This window comes from Bubalus kerabau, chromosome 1 (genome assembly GCF_029407905.1).
Source record: "Bubalus kerabau isolate K-KA32 ecotype Philippines breed swamp buffalo chromosome 1, PCC_UOA_SB_1v2, whole genome shotgun sequence".
NCBI classification, from domain to species: Eukaryota; Metazoa; Chordata; class Mammalia; order Artiodactyla; family Bovidae; genus Bubalus; species Bubalus kerabau.
In genome coordinates this window covers 37,284,535-37,295,284 of record NC_073624.1, presented here as the reverse complement: position 1 = coordinate 37,295,284, position 10,750 = coordinate 37,284,535, and the positions used below count along the sequence as shown (strand labels likewise).

Genomic DNA, 10,750 nt, shown 5'->3' with positions numbered 1-10,750 from the left:
AATCCCTGGGTCAGGAAGATCCCCTGGAGTAAGAATGGCAACCCACTCCAGTATTCTTGCCTGGGAAATCCCACGGACAGATGAGCTTGGTGGGCCACAGTCCATTGGGTGGCAAAAAGAGTCAGACACAACTGAGAAACTAAACGACAATCTGATCTCTCCTATTTGAATGATGAAAACTCCATAAGGGCTGAGACTTACTGTCTCTTCACCATGGTAGTCCTAGCACTGAGCCCAGTGACTAGAAGAAAACTCTCAATTTTTTTCTTCAGCAAATGAATAAATTCAGTGAGGAACCAGAAAGGGCTGATAAATTCAGTTTTAGACAGATTAAATCAGAAATGACAAGGCAGGAAGTTAGAAAATTTGCAATAGTTGAAAATACGGGAATTCCATGCTGAATAGAGTCCAATGTTCCACGGGACTAATGTTTAAAAAAAAAAGCAAATATCAAAAATGTATTTTGTTTCCCCAAATGAAGATTGATTTCCACTGAGGTGTTGTGAATTGATGAACCTGAGAGTATAAAAAGCCCCAGAGCATTCTGATACTATTTACTGTCTACACACCTGGTGCTTTACTGACAAGCATGACCCAAACTGGAAGCCAACTGTTGGCAAAAAAAAGGAGGGAAGAACATTGCATAAAGAAACCTGAGGTAATTTTAATTTTATTTACACAGGTCATTCACCTTAGAACTAAAGTCAGATTTAGAGATTCAAACAGCCCCTGTAAAGGGTACATTTTCTGCCTTCCCTCCCCTCAGTAAATAGCTTTCAGAGACACTAAAAGCACAGAAACTAAAAGTACAGAATTTCTTTGTGAGAAGAACCCACTGTTCCGTGTCTTTTTCAACATCCTCTTCTCCTCAGGATCCACTCTATGCCAAACACAAAGGTTTTACTTGTGTAGGGTTATTCTGGGTTTAAGAGTACTTCTCAAGAGAGTAGTCAAAGGGTGTTTCTGTATTTTCCTTCCTGAGGTGTGTGAAGGGGAAAGAAAAAAAAAAAATTCCACAGCTACACTCCCATTCAAAACAGTCCAACAATCATTTTTCTTAATAATATTTATCAGTGAGTGGCTAGAGTCCTGACACTTTTAGGTATGTCAGTTCTTTAGTAAAGAAAAATGAAGCTGATGTTTTAAAAAACAAGCTTTGGTTGTAAAATACAGATATTTGGCTAATTTTAAAAAATTGTAAATGTCCAAACTTAAGGGAAAAACTGATGGGGAGGAGGAAAAGGCACAAGAAAAAGGAAACAGCTGTGCTTTAGATTCACTCCAAAGTTAAACCAAACCCTTACTAAATTTACAGTGTATATTGCGAGTAGCACATGAAAAAACCTCCGGCCCAGGAGAGAAAAGCAGATGAGAAACTCTTAGAAGAGAAGGGTGGGGCTGGGAGGAAAAGAATCAATGTGAGCGCTTCTTTGAAGCTAAAGGTGGACAAGCTTTTCATAGCTTGTCCTCTGAGAATCTTCTCCATTCACAAGCCACATGTGTTGCTTATTGTATTTCCAAAGCGCAACAGGAAAATGAAGATTTAACTTCAGCTGGAACCTTGGTGAGGTCCTTGGCCGTTTGTCCACTCCCTTTCTCCATGTTGAAATCTCTTCTTCCTTCCCCTTTCCTGGCTCTTTGGTTGGACGGAGAGAAGCGGTAGGTCACAGGTTCCTGAAGATCAACAAGACCATCAGTAGCAGCATATTGCATATATGCACAGTCTAAGGGTTCAGAAACAGAGGCAGGTAGGAAGTCCCATGCTAACCAGGCCCATTACCTGATAACTGGACTAGAGGTCATCTGAGTCTGATATTTAAGCATGCTTGGACTGGTCCTTCATTGTTTTCAAACCATCCTTTTGTTCATTAATGCCTAAAATTTCAGGCTTAAAAAGCTAAATTTTGTGGATAAAAAGGCAATTTGGTTAAATTCTAAAAATTGTGTAAATTATTGTTCAGTTCAGTTCAGTTACTCAGTCATGTCCGACTCTTTGCGACCCCGTGAATCACAGCACGCCAAGCCTGTCCATCACCAACTCCCGGAGTTCACTCAAACTCACGTCCATCTAGTCGGTAATGCCATCCAGCCATCTCATCCTCTGTCGTCCCCTTCTCCTCCTGCCCTCAATCCCTCCCAGCATCAGAGTCTTTTCCAATGAGTCAACTCTTCGCTTGAGGTGGCCAAAGTACTGGAGTTTCAGCTTTAGCATCATTCCTTCCAAAGAACACCCAGGGCTGATCTCCTTTAGAATGGACTAGTTGGATCTCCTTGCAGTCCAAGGGATTCTCAAGAGTCTTCTCCAACACCACAGTTCAAAAGCATCAATTCTTTGGCACTCAGCTTTCTTCACAGTCCAACTCTTGCATCCATACATGACCACTGGAAAAACCATAACCTTGACTAGACGGACCTTTGTTGGCAAAGTAATGTCTCTGCTTTTCAATATGCTATCTAGGTTGGTCATAACTTTCCTACCAAGGAGTTAGCGTCTTTTAATTTCATGGCTGCAGTCACCATCTGCAGTGATTTGGGAGCCCAAAAAAATAAAGTCTGACACTGTTTCCACTGTTTCCCCATCTATTTCCCATGAAGTGATTGGACTAGATGCCATGATCTTCGTCTTCTGAATGTTGAGCTTTAAGCCAACTTTTTCACTCTCCTCTTTCACTTTCATCAAGAGGCTTTCTAGTTCCTCTTCACTTTCTGCCATAAGGGTGGTGTCATCTGCATATCTGAGGTTATTGATATTTCCCTGGGCAATCTTGATTCCAGCTTGTGCTTCTTCCAGCCCAGCGTTTCTCATGATGAACTCTGCATATAAGTTAAATAAGCAGGGTGACAATATACAGCCTTCCTATAGTCTTTTTCAGGAAAGAAGTTTTAATCGGTGTGTCAGGAGAGAGAAGAAAGAAATAAGGGGTACTTTTGAACTGTGCTGTTGGAGAAGACTCTTGAGAGTCCCTTGGACTGCAAGGAGATCCAACCAGTCCATTCTGAAGGAGATCAGCCCTGGGATTTCTTTGGAAGGAATGATGCTAAAGCTGAAACTCCAGTACTTTGGCCACCTCATGCCAAGAGTTGACTCATTGGAAAAGACTCTGATGCTGGGAGGGATTGGGGGCAGGAGGAGAAGGGGACGACAGAGGATGAGATGGCTGGATGGCATCACCGACTCGATGGACATGAGTTTGAGTGAACTTCGGGAGTTGGTGATGGACAGGGAAGCCTGGCATGCTGTGATTCATGGGGTCGCAAAGAGTTGGACACGACTGAGCGACTGAACTGAACTTAACTGAATGAACAGCCAAGAGAAAGGGTGTAGAGAAGTCAGGCTAGAAGTAGAGAAGATAAGTTCTGCTTTTTGTTTTTTATTTTTTAATTTATTTTTATAAAAGTCACATAATATAAAATATACTATTTTAACCATATTTAATTGTACAGTTCAGTGGCACTAAGTATATTTACACCCATCTCCTGATTTTTTCATCTTCCTAAATTAAAACTCTGTCCCCATTAAACACCCCATCCCCCTTCCCCACTCCTCCCCAGCCCTGGCCGCAGGCACATACCAATATACTTTCTGACTCTATAAATTTAACTCTTCTAGGAACCTCATGCTGCTGCTGCTGCTAAGTCGCTTCAGTCGTGCCCGACTCTGTGCGACCCCATAGATGGCTTCCTACCAGGCTCCTCCATCCATGGGATTTTCCAGGAAAGAGTACTGGAGTGGGGTGCCATTGCCTTCTCATATTAGAGGATAAAAACCAACTCTGATTTTGTCTCCACTATTGAATTCATATATTTGTAGCTCTTCTCTAAGAGGTCAATGTTAACAGATAACAATAACACACTTCTTCCCTGGTGGCTTAGAGGTTAAAGCGTCTGCCTGCAATGGGGGAGACCTGGGTTCGATCCCTGGGTCAGGAAGTTTCCCTGGAGAAGGAAATGGCAGCCCACTCCAGTATTCTTGCCTGGAGAATCCCATGGACAGAGGAGCCTGGTGCGCTACAGTCCACGGGGTCGCAAAGAGTCGGGTACGACTGAGCGACCTTACTTTACTTTACTTTACACATAATCACGATTAAAGCATCTAGGCGGTACTGAAGCCTGTGCCCTAGAGCCTGTGGCTCCACAAAAAAGGAAAGCACCTCAATGAGAAGCTCCTGCTCCGCAACTAGAGAGTAACCTCCACTTGCCATAACTAGAGAAAAGTCCACCCAGCAATGAAGAGCCAGCACAGCCAAAAATTAATTAATTTTTCAAAAATTCTTTAAGAAGTCTATTCAGTATAATAATATCTATATAAGGAAATGGTTTACTATGGATCCTGACTCAGCCCCACTCCCCAAAAGAGAAAAAATTTCTCCTGGTTACACACATTAAAATAATGCCAACCAGCGTAATTCGGAAGTGAATCATGTATCAGGTTAGTGTAAAAGTAAGTGGTTTTGCATTATTGAACTTTGCCATTTGACATTAATACATTCTTAAATGAATGTGGTTATGTTAATCAAGGCACATTTCTTGCTTTATGTTTTTTTGCTAATGACATTACTTGCTGTTTATTTTATATTTATTTTAGACTAGGGAAATGATGTTAGACAAAAAGCAAATTCGAGCGATTCTCATATGGGTTCAAAATGGGTCATAAAGCAGCAGAGGCAACTCGCAACATCAACAACACATTTGGCCCAGGAACGGCCAACAAGCACACACTGCAGTGACAGTTCAAGAAGTTTTGCAAAGGAGATGAGAGCCTTGAAGATGAGCAATGTAAAGGCAAACCATCGAAAGGTGACAACAACCAGTTGAAAGGATCATCAAAGTTGATCCTCTTATAATTACAACAGAAGTTGCCCCAGAACTCAGTGTCGACCACTGATAGTCATTCAGCATCTGAAGCAAATTGGAAAGGTGAAAAAGCTCAATAACTGGGTGCCTCATGAGCTGACCACAAAGCAAAACAATCGTCACTTCGTAAAGTGTTGTCTTCTCTTATTCTATGCAACAACAATGAATCATTTCTTGATCGGATGGTGATGTGCCACAAAAAGTGGATTTTATGCAACAACAGACAACCAGCGATGACCAGCTCAGCTGCTGAACTGAGAAGAAACTCCAAAGCACTTTCCAAAGCACTTTCCAAAGCCAAACTTGCACCAAAAATAGGTCATGGTCACTGTTTGGTGGTCTGCTGTTGGTCTGATCCATTACAGCTTTCTGAATCCTGGTGAAACCTTTACATCTGTGAAGTATGCTCAGCAAATCAATGAGACACAGTGAAAACTGCAATACCTGCAGCCAGCATTGATCAAGAAAAAGGGCCCAATTCTTTTCCACAACAACACACAACCACACTTCAAAAGTTGAACAAATTGAACTATGAGGTTTTGCCTCATCTGCCATATTCACCTGACCTCTCACCAACTACCACTTCTTCAAGCATCTTGACAACTTTTTGCAGGCAAAATCCACAACCAGCAGGATGCAGAAAATGCTTTTCAAGAATTCCTCAAATCCTGAAACACTAATTTTTATGCTACAGGAATAAACAAACTTATTTCTCATTGGCAAACATGTGCTGATTTTAAAAAGAGTGGATATATGTATATGTATAACCAGTTCATTTTGTTGTACAGCTGAAACTAAAGCAACATTGTAAATCAACTATACTCCAATTAAATTAAAAAAAAAAAAACTTTACGCTAAGCGAAGGAGCCAGGAACAAACAAACAAAATGTGTTCATTGTAATGGTTCCTATTTTGACTAATAAAGAGGAATTTGAGCCTAGTTATAATGATTTCAAATTCACAGTCTGAAACAATAATTATGCTTGCACCAACCTAGTATCACATACATAATGCTAAGGCCTGAATGGTGTCCCACCAAAATTTGTATGCTAAAGCTCAAATCCCCAAGTGATGGTATTTGGTGATGGGACCTTTGAGAGGTACCTGTGGTTAGATGAGGTCATAAGAGTGGGGCCCTAATTTGACAGGATTAGTGTTCTTTTAGAAGTGACACTAGAGAGCTTACTGCCTCTTTCCACCATGTGTAGACACAGCAAGAATGTAACCATCTGCAAGCCAGGAAAAGGGCCTTCACCAGAAAAATTGGCTGGCACCTCCACTTGGGATTTCTCAGTCTCCAGAACTGTGAGAATCAGATTTCTGTGGTTTCAGCCTCCAAGTCAATGGTATTTTGTTATGACAACCCAAGATGACAAATACCAATTTTGGCACCAAGAAGTGGGATACCAAATACCAAAATACCTAAAAACATAGAAGCAAATACCTAAAAACGTAGAAGCAATTTTAGAACTAGGGAGTGTGTGTGCCTCTTTGAGACCCCATGGACTGTAGCCTGCCAGGTTCCTTTGTCCATAGGGATTCTCCAAGCAAGAATACTGGAGTGGGTTGCCATGCCCTCCTCCAGGGGATCTTCCCAAACCAGGGACTGAATCTAGGTCTCCTGCATTGCAGGCGGATTCTTTACTGTCTGAGCCACCAGGGAAGCTCAGAAAGTGGGTAGAGGCTGGAAGAGTTTTGAGGTGCAGAAATATGGATATTAAATGTGATTCCAATGAGAGCTCAGAAAGAAAAAGGGAGCCATGGAGAGAAAACGTCCATCTTCTTAAAGAATACATAAATGATCATGAACAGAATGTTGGTAGAAATACAGATATTAAAGGCCATTCTAGTGAAGCCTCAGAAAGAATGAGGAATAGGTTATTGGAAAGTGGAGGAACAGTGACGCTTGTTCTAATGTGGCAAAACTGGCTGAATTGTGTTTTATGTTTTGTGGCGGGAAGACTTCATAAGCAATGAAATCAGTTAAATTTAACCAAGGAGGTATCTACACAAAGTGTTGAAGGAGCAGTGTGATTCCCTGATTGCTTATAGTAAAATGCAAAAGGAAGGCAATGAATTGAAGGAGGAACTTTTAAACAAAAAAGAACTTAGAGGTGTAGAAAATTCTCAGTCTATCCATATTGAAAAAAAAAAGATAGAGAAAGAGTGTTCTAAACAGAAAATAAGGGTGTGGCTGAACAACCATTAGATAAAAAGATCCTGGGTGTGACTGATGGGTTTAATCAGCCATCTCAGCAGAAGCCAGGAATAGAGATGAGATTATTGACAGGTGGGACTAAAAGAAACAGAAAAAATGGGACAGAATAAAGGAAGGCTATTGGACATTTTAGATCCTTACAGGACGGGATCATGAGCTGGTTGGCTGAGAATATATACTATTCTCAAAGAAAAGTAAAGAATAACCCTAAAGGTGATTTAGATCATTAGCGCTGCTCTTCAGTTTCAAAGGGTGGGACCACCACCTGGGTGTCAACCAGCCAGACGGTCTGCCTAAAGTCTCAGAGGTGGGGACATGCTGCAGAGCCATGGGGTTTGGGGTCCCTGGAGCTTTGGGAGTGGATCTTGCCCAAGAGGGTTAGGACCACCATGCCAGTGGATCCAAAAGGCAGGACCTTGCCCCTGTGGGTCTGGAAGGAGGGCATTCAGTCAAAGAGGAGTCTTAAGATTTAATGGAATTTGTCTTTCTAGGGTTTGGACTTGCTAGGGGGGCATCATGCCTTCTTTATGTTTTATTTCTCTATTTGGGGATGGGAATGTCTATCCTATGCCCATCCCAGCGTTTTATTTTGGAAGCATGTAATTTGTCTGATTTCATCAGTTTATAGCTGGAGATTTTTGTCTCAGGATGAATCATACCTCAAATCTCACCAATTTAGATATCTAAATAAGGCTTAGACTTTAGAGTGGATGCTAGAATGAGTTAAGACTTTGGAGGCTGTTGCATTGATATGAATCTATTTGGCATGCAATAAAGACATGCATTTTGGAGGGCCAGATGCAGAATGCTATGGACTGAATTGCATCCCTACAAAAATCCTGTGCTGAAGCCCTAAACCTCCTGAGATGTTTAGGAGATGGGACCTTTGGGACCTTAGGATTAAATAAGGTCATGGGGGTGGGGTCCTCATTCGATAGGATGAGGGTCCTTATAAGAAGATACACCAGAGCTTTCTAACTCCCTCTCCACCACATGAGGACACAGCAAGAAGGAACCTATCTGCAAGCAAGGAAGAGGCTCTCATCAGGAACTGAGTTGGCCAGCACCTTGATTTTGAACTTTCTAGTTTCCAGTGCTGTGAAAATTAAATCTCCAATGTTTAAGCCTCCCAAACTATGGCATTTTGTTAAGTCAGCCCAAGAAGACTAATACACATACTAACATACATCATACACATATATAATGATTCATAATTGCACTTATCCTACAGACATAACAAGAGACCATAAAGCTATGTGTATAAGAATGTTCACTGCAGCAGTCTGTAATAGAAAAATGAAGGAAGAGCACTATACTAGTGTCCTAGGGTTGCTGTAACAAAATACTGAATGGTGTGAAACAACTAATGTGGTAACTTGGAGTTCTAGAAGTTAGAAGTCTGATATCAAGATGTCAGTAGGACCATGCTCCCCCTGAAATTTGTGGGAATCCTTCATCAGCTCTTCCTAGATTCTAGTGATTTGCTAGAATGCTCTGGCATTCCCTGGCTTGTAGATGCATCACTCCCATCCTCTGTTTTCACATGAAAAACGCAGGTCTCTATATCATCTTCCTTCTGCACATGTTTGTTTCTGTGTCCTAATCTACTCTTTTTATAAGGTCACCAGACATGTTGGATTACAGCCATCGAACTCATTTTAATTTGATTACCTCTGTAAAGACAATTTATAAATAAGATCATATTCTGAGGCACTAGGCTTTAGGACTTCAACATATCTTTTGTAGGGCAGGGGGAAGGATGGTAACATTCAATCCATAACAAATGTAAAAGTCTACCAACAGGGAAATGGAATTCTACATAACCCTACAGCCATTAGGGCTTCCTTGGTGGCTCAAACAGTAAAGAATCTGCCTGCAATGTGGGAGACCTAGGTTTGACCCCTGGGTTGGGAAGATCCCCTGGAGGAGGGCATGGCAACTCTCTCCAATATTCTTGCCTGAAGAATCCCTGTAGACAGAGGAGCCTGGTGGGCTACAGTCCATGGGGTCGCAAACAGTCGGACATGACTGAGCAACTAAGCACACACAGTCATTAGAGAGAGAGAGGTGTTGACCTGGAAAGCTGTCTGAGATATATTATTAAATAGAAAAGGTAAGCATTTCAGACCAATATGTATAAATAACATGGTGTAAAAGATGAAATAATGAAAGTGAGAGAGGAGAGTGAAGAAGATGGCTTAAAACTCAACATTCAAAAAACTAAGATCATGGCATCTGGTCCCATCACTTCATGGCAAATAGATCAGGAAACAATGGAAACAGTGACAGACTTTATTTTCTTGGACTCCAAAATCACTGCAGATGGTGACTGCAGCCATGAAATTAAAAGACGCTGCTCCTTGGAAGAAAAGCTATGACAAACTTAGATAGCATATTAAAAAGCAGAGACGTTACTTGGCCAACAAAGATATGTCTAGTCAAAGCTATAGTTTCTCCAGTAGTCATGTATGGATGTGAGAGTTGGACTATGAAGAAAGCTGAATGCCAAACAATTGATGCTTTTGAACTGTGGTGTCGGAGAAGACTCCTGATAGACCCTTGAACTGCAAGGAGATCAAACCAGTCAATCCTATAGGAAATCAGTCCTGAATATACATTGGAAGGATTGATGTTGAAGCTGAAACTCCAATACTTTGGCCACCTGATGTGAAGAACTAACTCCTTGGAAAAAACTCTGATGCTGGGAAAGATTAAAGGCAGGAGGAGAAGGGGATGACAGAGGATGAGATGGTTAGATGGCATCACCAACTCAATGGACATGAGTTTGAGCAAGCTCTGGGAGTTGGTAATGGACAAGGAAGCTTGGCATACTGCAGTCCATGGGGTCGCAAAGAGTCAGACATGACTGAGTGACTAAACTGAACTGAAAAGACCATGGAATCCTTATCTTAAATCTGGATTTTGTCTTGACTTACCATTTGGAACAAAGCTCACCATAATGTTTCTGAAGAGCAGAAAGTAACACAATGTTGAAATTAACTATACTCTAATAATAAAATTAATTTAAATTTTAAATAAGCAAACATCCCCCATGGTTTCAATGTAAAGAATCCACCTGCAGTGCGGGAGACACAGGTTCCATTCCTGAGTAGGGAAGATGCCCTGGAGGAGGAAATGGTAACACACTCCAGTATTCTTGCCTGGGAAATCTCATGGACAGAGGAGCCTGGAAGGCTATAGTTAATGGGGTCACAAAGAGTCAGAGAGGACTTATCAACTGAGCACACATGCACACAATTATCTATGTTAATATAAATATAATTTAAACTTAGGTGCCATTTTCCACCTTCACTCAATCTATCAGAAAGTATTCACAGTGATTTAATTGACAGATTCTTATCCTAAGTGGGCTTCCCTGGTGCTCAAATGGTAAAGAATACCCTTGCAATGCAGGAGACCCAGGTTTGATCCCTGAGTCAGGAAGATTCCCTAGAGAAGGGAATGGCTACCCACTCCAGTATTCTTGCCTGGAGAATTCCATGGAAGAGGAGTTTAGTGGGCTCCAGTCCAGGAAGTCGAAAAGAGTCAGACATTACTATCACTTTCACTTTTTATTCTAAATACCTAAAAAATCAGTCATCATTATATGTATTCACTTTATAACTATTTATCTATGGCAAGTGGTTCTTGTATTGGCCCCCAAACCATGACAAATTT

At 41.3% G+C, this 10,750-nt stretch overlaps 1 long non-coding RNA gene across 1 annotated transcript in view; it reads right to left on the bottom strand.

The window, feature by feature from the left end:
• Positions 1–661: 661 nt before the first annotated feature.
• LOC129646307 (uncharacterized) overlaps positions 662–10,750 on the bottom strand; it is a 31,318-nt gene continuing 21,229 nt past the window's right edge. Inside the window, exon 3 of the long non-coding RNA XR_008711842.1 lies at positions 662–1,674. This is a non-coding gene — a long non-coding RNA (uncharacterized LOC129646307). The remainder of the gene's footprint in view (positions 1,675–10,750) is intronic.